The sequence below is a fragment of the Anas platyrhynchos genome, chromosome 13 (assembly GCF_047663525.1).
Source record: "Anas platyrhynchos isolate ZD024472 breed Pekin duck chromosome 13, IASCAAS_PekinDuck_T2T, whole genome shotgun sequence".
NCBI classification, from domain to species: domain Eukaryota; kingdom Metazoa; phylum Chordata; class Aves; order Anseriformes; family Anatidae; genus Anas; species Anas platyrhynchos.
Window position 1 is genome coordinate 18,238,676 of NC_092599.1, and position 16,678 is coordinate 18,255,353.

Consider the following 16,678-nt stretch of genomic DNA (forward strand, 5'->3'; position numbering starts at 1 on the left):
GCTAGCAACCCTGTTCTTCCCATGGCCCATGAAAGAAGGAAGAAAATTAATGCTCAGCTCACGCTGCAGTAGTTAGAGATGCTCAGTTGTCCCTCTGGTATTATTTTATAGCAGCTATATTGATCTAAATTTGTAAAAGTCAGGAGGTACAAAATGCAAACAGCATCACAAATCAGCAAGTTCCCTAGAGAATAAAGCTGATTACCACCTTGTTTCCAAGCTGTCATGTGACATAGGGTTCTAACTTACTTTGATTCATCTAACCTTTAATGTGAAGGACAATTAAACACTGCTGAGATATGCCATATCAGGGGCTCTGGAAAACAGCAAGGAGCATGGATTACAGATCTTTTTGGAAAATGTATGCAGACTTTCAGTGGGAAGTTCAAAATAAAAGTTGTGTGGCAACAACTTAAATTCTTTGCCAACATACAACATTTTGTTAGCAGTAAGCTCTGGTGTCCTGAAGCCAGCTGTATATCAACAACTCCATATTTAACCCTGCAAAGGGAAATTCTTCCACATACTGTAGCGGTATGGCTCATCCAGGAGACAGTCTGTTCCTCAAGCCAAACCAAGATTATAGTCCCTGACCAATTCCTTTGAACTATGACTGCAATGTTTCTAATTCACATGATTCTACCATGAGTAGGATGATTCTGTCCTGTGATCCAGCCAGCCTTTTGGAAATCTAGCAGCTCAATTCTTGTATCATTTTCAGCCCTTTCAGGGGAAATTCCCTCCAACTCTCTGCTACTTCCACCTCCCGAGGTAGAACATCTAGGCCCTTGCATCACAAGGCAGATGGATCAGTCTCTCTCTCTTTCAGGAGACAATATGATTTTTTCCAGCTTAGGTTAAATAGGGAGGGCAGTCATTAATGCCATCTTCATAGGAGGAAAAGAAACAGAAAGTGTCCAGAAGTCCAGGCCAGCACTCATCCCCTCTCCCCATCTGTTCCTGCAAACAGCAGGCCAGCCGGGCTCCAACACTCTCTCTCAGCTTAGAGGAGGTCTGAGAAACAGCTGAGATTTCCTCTATTTGCTCAGGTCTGAGAAGAGAGCTCCAGTCTAAAAGCTGTCTTAAGCTCATGGTAAGAGCAGGTGCACACTGCAACCCACATGGAGTAGGAATGTAAGTAAGGGCATCAAAACCATGATTAAATGAGAGCAGGCTGCTGTAAGTGGTGATCAAGTGCCTCTCTAGCCGATCTAGCCAGACAGAATGGTGGAACAGAGCGTGGGGTACTGCTGGAAGCCTTTATAGCCAGGCAGTTTCAAAAGTTCCTGTACCCCAAAGGCAAATTGCATTCTATATGTTTAGGACAACTGGCAACATTACAGAGCCAAGTTCAGAGTGCTCAGGATAATCTAAATAAAACACATTCCCTCCATATGCTTTTCTTGGTTTTGTTGTGGAAATTTTCTTCCTCGGGATATTTTGGCATCCAACCTGGGCTTTTTGAAGTTATTTCTGCAATACCACCACTAAATTTATAGTTAAAGACATTTTCCATTTCCATTCATCCATTTGTTTTCCTATCACAAAGCATACTGGAGAGGGAAGAGTCTGGCATTTTAGCTTCTGCTAAGTATGAAAGGAGATGGTGCTAGGAGGGAAAGATAGTTAAAAACTCTTGGGGGGAAAATTGCTGTGGTACTGTACAAAAAAAGGCTCAAGTAAGATGCTTCTGCTTTAAAGAAAGTTAGTTCTCTACTCCTTAACCTCTTAAGTAATTCAACTACATAAACCTGCTTACAGAATAAACTGCAAGTTCTACATAGAACCTCCTTCAGGTTTGACTTTTTTCTTCTTTTACCTGAAGGGAGGAATTCAGGTTCATTTAAGCTACAGTGACTGCAGTCTGTTTCCTAGCTTGAGTCCCTTAACAGTGCAACTTTACTTGCCACCTGCTAAGCAGTTCTCTCTGGATTAGAAATTACTTGATGTGTTGGAAGTGTTTTGGGAAGAGCCCCCATCTCCCCCAAAAAAGTTTTAGAGTAAAGACGGGACCATTTCTGAAACTTGTCAATAAATGAAATAAAAAGTTAGGGGTAAATTCTTTCTTCTCTGCATGCTAGGTCTTCAAGTTCTGCCATAACTGAGGTGGATACCCAAACTCAACTTTGGTGACTGCTTCTCAGTAGGTCTTCCAGTCTCTCCCAAGGGAGATATTTTCCTTTACAGAAATACATATTAATAGTAGCAAAATCCCAAGCCTTATTTTGTTCTAAGCAACTGGCCTGCTTGCTACATTATTTGCTAATTTGGAATGAAGGACTGTCATCTAAACCAGAAGCTTTGTCTTGGAACACTGAAACCTTTCCTGACAAAAGCTTCACCAAAATAGCTCAACTTCCATGCAAAGCTTTTGGCTTTGAATGTCATTTTCCAAGGAAAAACATTTTGTTGAAAGATTCTTGATGAGCTCTCTTTCTAAACTGAGATACGTTTTGAAAAATCACTGTGCAAGACAAAGAACGTGAAAAATCATGAGCTTTATCAGTGTCATCCAACAGATGCATTTTGCGTAAGTAATTAACTTGAAATAAATATACATAAGCATTCTCTGCTGGTTTGCAGTTATTTTCAGGGTATAGCAAGTAATCTAACACTGCATCTGAAAACAGCTGCAATTTATAGATGAGTGATTTTTGCATATGAATAGATTTTGTTCTGCATATGACTAATTTCTACTACTTCTGAAAGAGATTAAGCATCTTTTCCTTCCTGTTAGAAGCAATTACAAGTTAGTTGGATAATCGCTTTTTTGCTTGTTTGAAAGAAGTACTACATTTGCCAGTATTGAACAATACAGCTAGATTGAAGCTGTATTTCGTTTTTAACTTTTTTTTTTCAGTTGCTTTTGATATTACCCAACAAATTCCACTGGAGCAGAATGTTAAGGCCCAACTAGTGATAAACCACATGACTCTAAGCAGTTAAATTTTGTGAACCTAAGAGAATCTGAATGTTTTGAATTATCTTTGTGCTCATTTCAAAACATATCTAATACATCTTGTTTTGTTCAAGTACTTACAATATATGCTACGTTGCAAGAGGGGACGTGATCAGGTTATATACCTGGCTGTTCTAGTATAGGTAAAGAAACAAATACTAGTAGTAAGAAGTTGTTACCATGGGTATCACCACTGAAAGCAATTTGAATGTATACATATTCTGTAGGGGCTCATTAGTATCTATGCTCAAGGTGTTAATATTGGTACATGTCCAGAAGTTCCATAAAATTAAGATACTCCTACCAATCCCATAACACAAGCTTCACTAGGAGCGTTGATATACCCTTTATAGGTAATTCAACTGCAACATTTGAAAGGGTTCAACATTTATGATGTAGGAGCCACGGGATATTTCAATCTTCAGGCCTACTTACTGGCACTAACGTTTCAAAAATACATTTTTCTTGGATAATCTCCGATCACTGCTTGCACAAAGATTAAAATAAACAGGACAAGCATCATGGTAAACACCTGGTTTCCTCAATGATTTTTCCCCTCCACTAGTGGAAGACTGACTTGAACATTCTGTGTCTTATTACTGCACCGTAGAAGAGGGACCACCAAAGCTCTGTTAACATACCCAATATGTTTTTGTTTCTCATTGGGTCTTTCTAAAAAGAGCACAACATGCATATAAGAGCTAGCAACTTTGCATTAAGATTTCTGCACTGTTCAAAAGAGCAATGAAATACTGCATTTTGCTTGTTGAATTAAAAATAAATAAATCCACTGGTAGTTGGAGACAGTTAAGCAATGAGATCATATCTTTTTATAATCTCAGAATTTAATGTGTAATTGAAACCAGGAAAACAAAAACTGTCTTTTTAAGACAAGCTGTATCCATGGAGTATGTATGAATTCATATTTGGAGATGCAGGATACAGAAAGGTGGGACTTGGTGCAGTTTGTCATAAACAGGCAGGGTTCCACTTGTCGTAAGTAAAGAGATAGTGCGATAGCATAAATAATATTTTTCATATAAATTGATAGTTAATAATTTAAAGTTGCAGTGAGCGGGGAAAACAGGAAGCATGACAAACGCTGGATAAAAAGTACTGGTGTGAAAGCTACACTTAGTACTTCAACCACAAAGTATTCATTTCACTAAACTATACCAAAGAACAATGATTCTGTTACTCCATGTTTTATCTCTAGTATCTTTGTCCATAAATAAACACTTCAATCAGTAATCTCTTTCATTTACCATTATCCTGATGGAATGTGACTGTTCATTATATACCATAGCATCTATTTAGCTTTAAAATAGTAGTATAATAACCAAATTTGAATCTGGGTACTTATATAAAGCTCTATTGCACAAGACTAAGTCTAAAATTTCTAAGACATTGCTCTGGTTTTATGTAACAGTTCTTCTTCATTAGCCTATTCAGTAATTTGTGCAATTCTTTGGAGAAATAATTTTTCCACAAGTCCTCCTTGGCAAATAAACTTTGAGTAGGAGTAGCATATATTCATGCAAGTTAAAAATTCACAGCTCTTTAAACAATATCAATTGCTTGGATATGCCTGATTGAGGTCAGACTATCATGGAATTCTTGCAGCTTTGCGTTTATACGGAGAATTGGGAAGGTAGGCAAACCTTGGGGGTTTTGAGACTTTGAGGAAAGAACTGGGAGCTTTTGGCAATATGTAAATGAATCCAAACGCAAGCCAGTGAAAGAAACCAAATTCAGGAAGTTGCTGGAAAACACTTTGTAGGAGGCATTCACTTGCAAGATTGGAGCGAGCAATTAAACTGGCAGGGAGACTAAGGTAGGCTGGCTGGGTGGAACTGAAGCAGGTTTGGGGTTGGTTTTTTCCACAGCACTACACTAAGCTAGTTCTTACAGTTTAACTCTGGCCAATGGATATGTCATTAATAAGCAAAACAGGATAGCATAAACTTCACAGCATGGAGTTATATTATTTTTGGTATTCTAGACATATTTGAATGCCTCTTAAAGAATTGAATCTTCTATAAATCTAAAACCAATCATTGTGCATTAAGTAGCATATTGTGAATTAACACAGTATGTGGGCGGTCTTACAGTACTAGTCTTTGAGGTAAGGGTTCCTACATTCACATCAGGAAAAAAGAATGGTTATCTAGGGAATAAAGTCACTACAAGAAGCCCCTCCTGTACATGCCTATACACGTCAAAAGCCTCATCTACCGTTCACAATATAGAGATGGAAGCTCTAATGGGAAACAGCTAATCTGAATAGTGGATGGTAATATAGCCAATTGGGCTGCACCTTGATACGTTTGTCAAATAACTGCAGTGACTATGTAAATTCCTGAGTGCTGGTTGCTTCATGCAGTGTTGCCACACAGGCCTCAAGATGTGTATGCATATAAAGCATTTCTAAGCAGCGCTCATTTAACGTATGAGCTGAGCACATACAAAGGGGACACTGAGCTGTCACAAGGGTCTGTTACATACTTTGTGGAAGCATAAAATTGGAGCTGTCTCCAATCCCCATGTAAAATTAGTTCTGGTGTTTAAAAGCTTTTCTTAACCAACATTATATACTAGGCACTTAGCTCTCTCTAGACAGCAACCATATATTTTTGTACTTAGCGGGCAATGTATGGTGTACTGTTGAGAATAAAATCATCCCCACAGACAATTTGAAACTCTTTCTCATGACAACACAAGATTTATAAGTATATATCCAACTTTAATATATAATCTGAAGAAGACCAGAGCTGCTTCTATACCTTGAAAACATTATCCTTGATTAAACAGCGATTACCATCTTCCCTCAGACTAAAAAAAAAAAAAAAAAAGATATGTGTATATATATTTATGTATATAATTTCAAAATCAAAGCCTTGTACTTACTGCATCTTCTTCTGCATGTCATCTGATGGCACTGGGAACAGATCCCAGCATCCCAGAATGCAGCTTGGCAAGTATTAGTCTCCTGCTTATAATAGACTCTCTAATTGCAATGCATTTTTTTCTCTTTTGAACTAGCTAGCTAACCTGTAATTTTTCTTGTTATCTGCCCAAAGCTAAATGAAGTATCTGATACACCCAAGGAATTCCTCACCTGCTACAGGTGACTTCAGATGGGGAGTTGCCGTCACCAAATAAGTATAAATCTACATGTAACCAGGTTTCAATAATATCCCCAGGCAAGGCAGATCGCTCATGCTTCCATTTTTATACTGTTTATTCTTATGAGAACAGTGAAGCCCTCAGCATGCAAGTCTCCTCCCCTGAGCTCCAACACGAGATTGAAGCCGAGAGATTCCAATCATTGAACATGTATTGACTTGATTTAATAAGGCAAGGAGAACCTCAATGAGCAATTGCAGTTGCTGCTGCTACCCATTAGCTTCAGGTGTTAGCAATTCGGCAGATCTGCAATGAGTATACTTTAGCTTGACCCACTTTCTCTTCCCCATTTTGCAAAATCAGAGTTATTCTTGTTATTTTGCATTTGGTGCTTTGCACTTAGGCAAATGTTTTACAATAAAGCACCTTCTACTGTCACAGTTTGAGAAGGTTCTGTTATTGACATGTCTAGCTGTACAAGTCAATGCAAATACAAAGGTGGGGAGGAAGCAGCAGCAGGATTTATTGTAAATTACTATGTTGTGTTAGTGCAGCAGCAGGAGAAAAAAAAAAAGTCTTGAACTAGAATATTGATTCTACATTCCTTCTCCCCAGTTTGAGAAACACTGATTTTTTTTTCTGCCTTTTGTTCCTTCAGCTGTTCCTGTTGCCTCTTCTTCCTGCTGCCACCCTTAGCAGCAGATAGCAGCCTTACTGGCCTTAGCAGCTGTCTCCTTGGTCTAGATTAAGACAGTGGCTATGGGTGGTCTACCTGTCTGTCGGTGAGCAGAAGCCTGCCCTCTTTTTTAGAGGGTAATTATGTACCTTCTCTATGAGTGGAACTACTGCAACCAGTAGAGTGCCTTTTCTTCAGCTGTTTCCTCTGTTGAAGAAATATCTTCTGCTGTTAAGCAATTTAATGGACTTCTGCTTTCTGCAAGAGCATGGAATAGGAGAAATGAGGTTTCTTTCTCTCTTGTTGTTGTTACCATGCCCTTTCTTTCATTGTTGTCTCTGTTCTGTTGTATATGTGGGAAAGCAGACAACAATCCTGAGAATAATGTAAGACAAACCAGGCTCTTTGCTCAATATATATGAGCTTTGGGTAGAAAGAAAGTCAATTCTCTTGCAAGGAGATGCAACATTTCCCTAAAAGGCTTCCCATATGGTCTACTGGGCAAGATAATGTTGCACTAGAACTACACAGCCTTCCCCCAGTAAATGATTTCCTTTTGTTTGTAGTTAGTCATTAGATAAGCTCTGTGTATGCAATGGTGTAGCAATGTTCTGCTTCTGGACAAGTCCTTTTTGTACCAATAGCAAATCTCCGCTCACCACTGTCGTTGTGTATACACACGGAATCACATTAAAAAGAGCATGCTGTACATAAGCCCAATGCAAAAAGCCTGTAGTGAAGAAAGTAGACACAAAAATCAGGCACACAGCCTAGGCAGTTCAGAATGAATGTTGCAGAAAAATAATTAATCCCAAGTATTCAAAGTTTGGCTTTTGGAACAAAAGGCTCAAGGTTTATAATAGAAAATCTTGGATACCTTTCATGCTAGGTAGGAGCACTGCTGTTGCTGCCTGTAGTTACAAGCTTCTATATCCAAAATTGTTTCATGTCATGTAGTTCCTGTAACTACCAGGTTTGTTTGATATCCGCTATGTTTCCTAACTAAAAAGGTTGAGTAATTCTCCATATGAAAGTTTGAAGAAGGTACTCAGTTTTAACTAGCTTTTTTAGGCACCAATAATTAAGTAGACAGCTTAAATTCTAGGTGCCTAAAAATACTAGAATTATTCCCATGTATGTAATAAGAAGGAAAATAACTGGTAAAAGGAAATAAAAATAAGCTGGTGGTTGGGCTTAATTTCAGTCCTGCTTAAGAAAATGTTTTCTTGCTATCCATAAATGCATGGGGTTAGTTCAAGCACTTTTTTTTTTTTTTTTTTTTTTTTTTTTTTGCATTTTAGTTCACACCTGGCCTATAAATGATGCACAACACGTGGACAGGGAAAAGCAGCCTATGGTTCTGTAACAGCGTCTGAAATACTGCAGCGAGCTTGAAAGAGCTTTCAAGGTGAACATGTTTGTGGCCTCTGCTTAGGAACAGTTTAAGTCCTGCATTGTCCACCTGCAGGTTCCCCCGTTTTAGAAAGAGAAAATGATGTTCTAAGTCTTGTGCAGGTTATAAAGCAGGATCGTCTGTTTCAGGCAATCCCTGCTTGTTGGCAAGAACCTCCACGAGATGGTTCTTTAAGTGTGTGGTGCTGCTTTGATCAGCGTGTTGATACAGTGGGAAAGTTTACCAGATTACAGGTATGTGTGTAGACATTTTTAAAAAAGCAAAAACAAACCACAGGTGCAGCTAAAAATACCTCCATGTGAAATTCAGTCAACTAGTTAAAAATGTGAGTAAAGTACTTGTGTCAAAGAGTATGAATCTGCCATCATTTAGCAGAAATATTTCTGCTCTGTGTTTTTTTCCTTTAGTACAATGACTTTAAGTTAATCACTAGTTCAGTAAAGAACTGTGGCTTCTCTAGTGTGGTTCAGCTTTTAGATGTGTTTTGTGTTGTTGGTTTTTTTTTTTTTTTTTTTTTTTTTTCTTTTTCTCTCCAGGCTTCTGTGTCCACAGAGTTTTATTTGTATGCAAACATTTGTGCAGGTGTCTGCCTGGTGTTTGGGGCATGCAAAATCAGGGCTTGCCAAAACTTTGATTTATTTATTTTTTTTTCCTAACCAATCATTTCACATATCAGAGCACCAGAGGGACATGGTCTTCCATTTCAATTAAAGTCCACATTCTTTATGGAACTATACATGCTTTCTTCTTGTCCTGTGAGTTATTAAAGGTAGAAGACACAGTAGAACAAAACTTTGTGTAAGAATTCTGGATTCTTTCTCTGGTGTCTCCAAAGTAAGAAGGTTTCTTCTGTCTGACCCCCCTGACACTTACTGCTAACTGATAAGCTGATTCTCCCAAAATTCGAGCTGAAGGTAAGAGTGGTCACTGGTTGAAAATATTCAAAGGAGGGAACAAGCTAAGGATCCTCAGACATGGGGTTCTTTAAGCAGGGGCTTCTGCATACCTTCTGGAGTCCACACGAGCAAGCATTAAGTTTGAGTATCAAACTGAATATACTTCTATTCGGTTGATTGTCAAATTCAATATATTCTGAGTATCAAAATGAACAGGGATTCAACTAAATTTCTGTTGCAGTATGATGAAAAAATATAAAACCAAGCACTTTTTTTTGTGGGAAAACTATTTAAATGTAGTAGCATTTTGTGAAGTGATCAGCTGAATTGCAAGGGGAACATAGCTCATTTTCTTGCAGATGCTGGTCCATTCTTCCAGCTGTGCACACAACAAGAGCACAGCTGCTGCTCTTGTTTATACAGATGGCACCACTACCCCCATTGGCTTGCCCACTGGGAAGGATCGTGCTTTGAGCATCTTTGTGCTTTGCGGGGGGGGGAAGTACAAGCAAAATTCCCTTGTTCCCCCACCTACAGAGAGGTACTGGAAAGGAGCACAGAGGGTTCAGCGGACAGCACAATCCATGCTATAGGAACATATGAACACCAGCAAAGATAGCATACAAGCTCCGAAACTGAAGCAGGTAGTGACCACATCAGCTACAATGATGTGATCCAGACTAGTTTGCAGCTGAGGCAGCACTGACTTAATTGTGGTACGCAGCGTAGATAGCCAACAATATTAATCTGACATGGTATGAATGCCCAGAATACCCGTACCATTCTTTTTGCTTCAGATTTTGAAGATGTATGGGAGTCAGCCAGTGCTATGAGCTAGAATATAGCTTAGGAACATAGAGGGAAGAAGTACAGTAACCTAGCATTCAGGACAAAAATCATAGAATCATAGAATCATAGAATATCCTGAGTTGGAAGGGACCCTTAAGGATCATCAAGTCCAACTCTTGACACCGCACAGGTCTACCCAAGTTCAGACCATGTGACTAAGTGCACAGTCCAATCTCTTCTTAAATTCAGTCAGGCTCGGTGCAGTGACCACTTCCCTGGGGAGCCTGTTCCAGTGTGCAACCACTCTCTCTGTGAAGAACCCCTTCCTGATGTCCAGCCTAAACTTCCCCTGCCTCAGCTTAACTCCATTCCCGCGGGTCCTGTCGCTGGTGTTAATGGAGAAAAGGTCTCCTGCCTCTCGACACCCCCTTACGAGGAAGTTGTAGACTGCGATGAGGTCTCCCCTCAGCCTCCTCTTCTCCAGGCTGAACAGGCCCAGTGCCCTCAGCCGTTCCTCGTACGTCTTCCCCTCCAGGCCTTTCACCATCTTCGTAGCCCTCCTCTGGACACTCTCCAACAGTTTCATGTCCTTTTTATACTGTGGTGCCCAGAACTGCACACAGTACTCGAGGTGAGGCCGCACCAGCGCAGAGTAGAGCGGGACAATCACCTCCCTCGACCTACTAGCGATGCCGTGCTTGATGCACCCCAGGACACGGTTGGCCCTCCTGGCTTCCAGGGCACACTGCTGGCTCATATTCAACTTGCTGTCAATCTTACTATTCCATTTGGTTATACATATTCTTTTTCTTGTGGCCTGATTAGTGGTCATCTTTTGATGGTTTCCATTTGACTGAATTGTTGGAAATGTAACGTGACATTACTATTAAAAACATAGAAGCTCCTTCCTTGAAGCAGATGACAAACAATATGTGCTTCATTCTGAAACACAAGCGTGTATCACTGCCAAGAAAAAGGACACTGGGCAAAGGGCTTCTGATGCTTAGTGTTTGGCTTTGGTCTCTGTTTGTGAAAAAATGCACTTCCAGTCATTTGGGTGTGGGGATTTTCATGGAACAATCTTGATTAGCTTGCTTTCCTAAGGAAAGGAAGCTTATGTAATGGTTCAGTGTATCTCTCGCTCCAAATTACAGACGTGTTTAACACATGAGCCAAGGTCTCAAAAATAATTACATTTCTACAAGTTTCTTGGAAGTCAGCAACCAAAGACAGAAAAAAGAACTATATTCATTCCCAAGCTGAAGGAAAACAAGAAAAAAAAAAAAAAAAAAGAAAAAAAGAGAGAACTCAGCAACCAGCCATTGTGCATCATACTGTTTTAACATAACAGGCCAGCCAGGCACTGCTTAGCTACAGCATCTGAGGTTTTTGCTCTATGGGGGTGACACTGGAATAAGAAATATAGTAAGATATCCTTATCTGCTGTTACAAATTACAACGTAGCTGGGGCACCAAATAATTGAAATGCTGGATGGGAGTATACACAGCAGTTTGGTCATTGGCTAGAGGATCATAATTTATTTCATGTAGCACTTGAATGGGTGAGGGTTGGCAATAACTTTTGATCTCTCTTCAGGATCATTTTCATTTGCCTAGATTACCCAGATTCAGAATGAGAATCTGAACCTACCTACTGAAGTTGGCAGTAAGTTGACTCAGATTTGTATGAGAAATAAGAGCAGTGCAGTGATATAACTGTATAGGAAACTTTGTCCAAAGTCATTAAACGCTTTTTTTTTTTTTTTTTTTTTTTTTTTCCCTCGTGGCACAGCCGTATCTGTGTCATTCCTTTTTCATTTATTGTTCTAAGCCTGGATTCCTTAGATAACTTTGCTAGAGACTTGAGTTTTATTGTAGATATGGAAAACTGCCTAAACGTTTGGCTCCTTGGTTGTTCTGGCAGCATTCCTGCCTTGCTGATATTCAGATGCAACACATCCTACTTGCTCCAGCAATCACTCTTTAAAACAAGGCAGGAAATAATGGACACCAAACAAAGTGAACTCTGCCGCTACCTTAGTTAGCAACTCCAGAAACTCATGAAACTGTTTTGTGAGCTGGATCTTGGGAGAGCTAGTCCTAATTCCTTTACCCTGGTTATGTGGGCCTTAAATATAGCTACAGGAAAAGGGGCAGCATTAGTGTAGATGTCACTAAACCCTGCTCAACATTGCAGGTCTTGAATTGCTAATGTTTGGATGGCCAGCCAATAGCCAAAGAATTTCAGTAGCATACTCCAGGCTGTCCCCAGAGTTCAGTTGTTCTCAGTGCCAGTGGCTAGCACCGGCTGCTGACCGTAGTGAAAATGCATGCAGAGACACCTGGGGGATATTAGGCAACGCAGTTAACAAAAACCTAGCTGACTTCTGTGAAATGCTATGGCTGTATACAACCAAAAGCAAAAGGCATAGAATAATAGATGGAGTTACTTGAAGCATGTAAGGGTAGTATGCTAGATTTTAAAGCTATCTGAGAACATGACACATAACATACATGTACACTGCACATCTGAGTGGTGTAGATAGCCGTACCTGCTTGATGTTTCCAAGTACAAAATTCTGATTTCTGTTGCTTGATAGTTTGCCAACAGATTGTTTGGGCTGTAAATTTTCCTGCTGGCTCTCTGCCCTAATGATTTTGTGGGTGTGGGTGTCCATGTGGATAGAAGAGCAGCAGTTGATGAACTTCTCAGGAAGGAAAAAAAAAGTAAACGTTATTCTTTTAAGGATTTTTCAACTATTTCTATTATTTCTTTGAAGTTGTAGTGTACCCAGTCTCTCAAGCAGGAGCTTCAAATTTGATGAATGGATTAATTTGGTTAAAGATGTGTCTAATGACATCTTTTAGACTGATAAAGTTCCCCTTACTGGTCATCCACCAGATTCATATAGAGGCTGAGTCACTTGGTCACTTGCAATCCCCAGCAAACAAATAATAACCAGCAACAGCTCCTACATGGCTGCGAGGGGCCAGCATTGTGCCTGGTGTCCTTCCTCACAGTGGGGCTTAAACACTGAAGCCCTGAAACATAAAACACCGGTGTGAAACCTCAAGAAATTCTTGTACATTGCCCAGGGCATGCCCCATGATCACAGGTTGCACTGTTCAGACGTGACAATGAGAGAACACAAGGCTCAGACTCTGGATGTGACTTTCAATGTGTTTACTCTTTACTTAGAAAGTCCATCAGAGGGACAATAAGAAGAAAGTCCCCTCCTTCCTTCTAACACTTGCTTTCCTCACTGCACCTGAACAGATCTGGGACTGTGCTAAGCAGCTTTCAGGTTTCCATGATTCTGGTTTGCCTTATCTTGGCTTCCCTTCAAACTTCTACCTGTTCTACTGCTCCCGAAAGTCAGCCTGTTTTGGCAGCGCTCTGTCCTACCGTTAAACTGGATCTGTCTGGTACAGAAGCCTGCTCGTCTCTTCCTCTGTGGTGGTCGTAGCTTCCTGGGAGCTTCAGTGAGTCTGGCTAGGTTCCTTCACCGAGAGAGGCAACTGTGTGTCCTTGAACAACTTACGCAGTCTCTGCCTCAGTTCTCTGTTTTGGAAAATAATTGGTATTTCACGTGCCTTACCTTTTGTCTTGACCTCTGTTTCAGATACAAGAAAAGGTAGGGTAGGGTTGCATACTAGGCATGTAATGGCTTATTTTTATGAAGCTGCAAGAGGAAGGATTTCACAAGAACCTCAACACCCAGCGCAAGACTGAGGGAGTTAAGGAAAGCTAGACTTCTCCAGCAGCTGAAGAAATTAGGAGTCAGGCAGAAACTCCAAACCTTAATGTCCTGGCTGATACAAACTTAACAGAGGGGATGCTATTGCTTTCTCTGGGGCTTCTGACCTGCTGTCAGAAATTGTCCATCTCTGGACAGTCATCAAAACACTTGTCACTTTTTTCTATCATAACGTACAAATGGCTGTTACACCCTTAAAATGAATTCCAAATACATGGGTGAAATGTATTAAACCTCAGACTATCTAGGAAAAAAATTAAAAATCTATATCTCTGGGAGGTGAGTTTGACAGCTTTTTGTTCTCATGAGAAATGTAACCTACTCAATCATTTTTATTAAACAGGGGCTTCCAAGGATTTGTTCTATACCTGAAACAACAATTTGATGGGATATTACAGAAGCCCAGCAGGACTGAGAGCAAGGAGTGAACCCTCTTGTAGGTGCGTGTGTACAGTGCCTGGCTCACTGGGCTTCTGATCCCGGCTTAGCCTTCTGGCTATTTCCTAATGGGGAGAGTTCCCACAGCAGCTCTGCCTTGAGTCACACTAAGTCAGGCTCACTGACCCGGTGACTTCCATAGCGTAACAGAGCAGTGTATTTAGTTCCTTTGTACTCTCAGAATCTCTCACTGTATGGCAAATTTAATCAGCTATTAAGCTGAAAACCTGATGTGCTGCAGAACTATAAAGGAATCTGTCACATTCGTATACCTAAGTAACAGGTATTTTGAATCCTTATTCTTTAGGTGTCATTATTTAGAACACACACAGCCTAAGACAATGTGAAAGAGCTCAAATGCCTGCCTGCTGGTTCCACTAGCTTTTCCTCTCATGCAAAGTAAAATACATAGCTCCAAATTTGTACTATGAAGGTAATGAGAGAAATGAAGAAATATAAATCAGCAGTACAGTTTTTAAAATACTTGGATTGTGCCTTTTAAATTATTATATGTTACTGTAGCATTTCATTTTAACTACACTATGAAAAATCATAATTCATGAAACACTGCACGTTGGGTACTTTCAGGTCATGCAGCTGGGACAACAGAGGTTCTGTCTCCACATGTTAGAAGGACCCCCAACAGAAATGCCTGTGCAGTTTTAAACTCCCACTTAATTCTGGCAGGAGGTCACTTCGAGGTTTCTTTAGAAAGCACAGTGTGAGCTACCAAACTTAAGACAGATCAAGAACCAAGGCCATCCCAAAATTGCATAACGTTACAAGGCCAAGGAAGTAAGGTATTTGGTCCTATTGCCCCATCCCCTGCAATAGAACCCATTGCAGCAATGCATTGAGAAATTGAGTTAAGAGCTACGAGGAGGCATTGTAACATCTCAGCAACCTGGAACGGGGCTGGTAGAGGTACACAGGGCTGGACTTTCGGTTTGCTGTGCAGGAGCAAAACTTCACAGCTCTCGTGAATGCTAATGAGTCCCATGACTAAACCGTGGCATACTTTGAGAGTGCAATCCATAATACATATAATCTCAGTCATCATTTGGAAACTTCTGACCTACATGCAAACTTCCAAGGAGCTACTGCAGATAAATTATCACTGCAATTACGGGTAGCCATGGAGCTCTAGGATTGTGTGTATATAATACATTGTTATGCAAACACACATCTACTTTTAAACCTCCGCTTCACAGTCATCGTGGTTTTAATTTCAAAGCATCAAAAAGGAGGCAAAAATAAAGTCTCTTGCAAATAGATCTTGATTATATCTAGAAAGAATTTTTGCAAACAATTCAAAAACAGGCAGTCTGGAAATCCTAAAATAGAATTGTGCTAGTGAGAAAAGGACAGTTGCCCTTAAAAGTTGTCCTTAAAATGCAACTTTTTACTTAATAAAATCTAATTCTTGTGCTGGTTTAATGTTAAACAGGAAAAGACAATTGCATAGGTAATTGCATCTTTCCTCAGAACACAAGCAAACTCCCACCAAGGTTTTCATGAGAGATTCATAAAATGCCTCTTAGAAATAGCACTCATTTCTTCCTATCTGACTCATTATTGCAACCTTGTGAAGCAGTATTTAATCCTGCAGGTATTTAATCTCGATCATTAGCCTGGACATTTCACAGATTAACCAATCTTCTGTATGTCACTGTACAAAAAAAAAAGAATTTAAAAGCTCTGCAAAAACTGTGAAAATAATATTCCCCCACTCATGCCCCCTGAGACTCACCAGAGCCTGAAAATGCTTCCCACGCCCAGCTCGCCTGCTGGCACCGTCAGGAGTGGTTTTCATCCGAAGGAGAAATCCGAAGACTGAGAAGGGATCCCATCTGGGAAGATTTTGGTAAACAAAAACAAAGTGTACCTGGGGTTAACAGTTCTCAGCAGAGCAAAGGGAATAAGCTGAGACAGAACGATCTGCCTCTCCCAAAGGCTGTAACGCGTTCTTTGTGTTAGCAGAAATACCTGGACCCACACACTGAACTCTTGAGCGTCACATGGGTGACAGAGCTAAAAAAGGCAAACCCATAGGCTTAATTTAAACTGCCCCCAATATGTTAGTGTTTTCCCCTGAGGCAGCTTATGTGTCTCTTCCCAACTTTTCTACGATTTTCCTGGAATTTTAATATCCCTCTCTCTTTGGTTTCATACTTTTTAACTCTTTTATTTTTAGATTCAATTTTTCACAGTGGTCTGTAGAGTCTGCTTGACGCCAGCAAATGTAACTGGATCCCAAATCCCTGCAAGCCAGGAATTGCAGCCATGATCAGCATGCTGCCGAGCAAAACCTTGGCACTGGTCAAAATCAAATAGTCTGAATCCTCTATTTATCTTATGGCAGGGCTTGGGAAAGCAGGCAAGAGGAGTTCATCAAAACGTAAAAAAGGAATAGCTGGGAAAGGCTAGGGGTAAGTAAACAGAAATCAAAGATGCAAATAGATCTGTTCTACAACAGATTTGTGTGACCGGACTTCCAAAAGCAAGAACAGGGGTTTACAAAAAAACAGATATTTTATTCTCTAGTAACCTAGTAACAGGACAGGCACGCACAAAGCAGATTGCCTTTAAAAAAGGCTTGTGTCAGCAAGGTTGACTTTAGTG

General features: G+C 40.2%; 1 protein-coding gene across 1 annotated transcript in view; it reads right to left on the bottom strand.

The window, feature by feature from the left end:
• RAF1 (Raf-1 proto-oncogene, serine/threonine kinase) overlaps positions 1 to 16,027 on the bottom strand; it is a 78,906-nt gene extending 62,879 nt beyond the window's left edge. The window contains exon 1 of the mRNA XM_038186123.2: positions 15,807 to 16,027. The gene's annotated coding sequence lies outside the window, so the exon portion shown is untranslated. The remainder of the gene's footprint in view (positions 1 to 15,806) is intronic.
• Between the last annotated feature and the right edge of the window lie 651 nt (positions 16,028 to 16,678).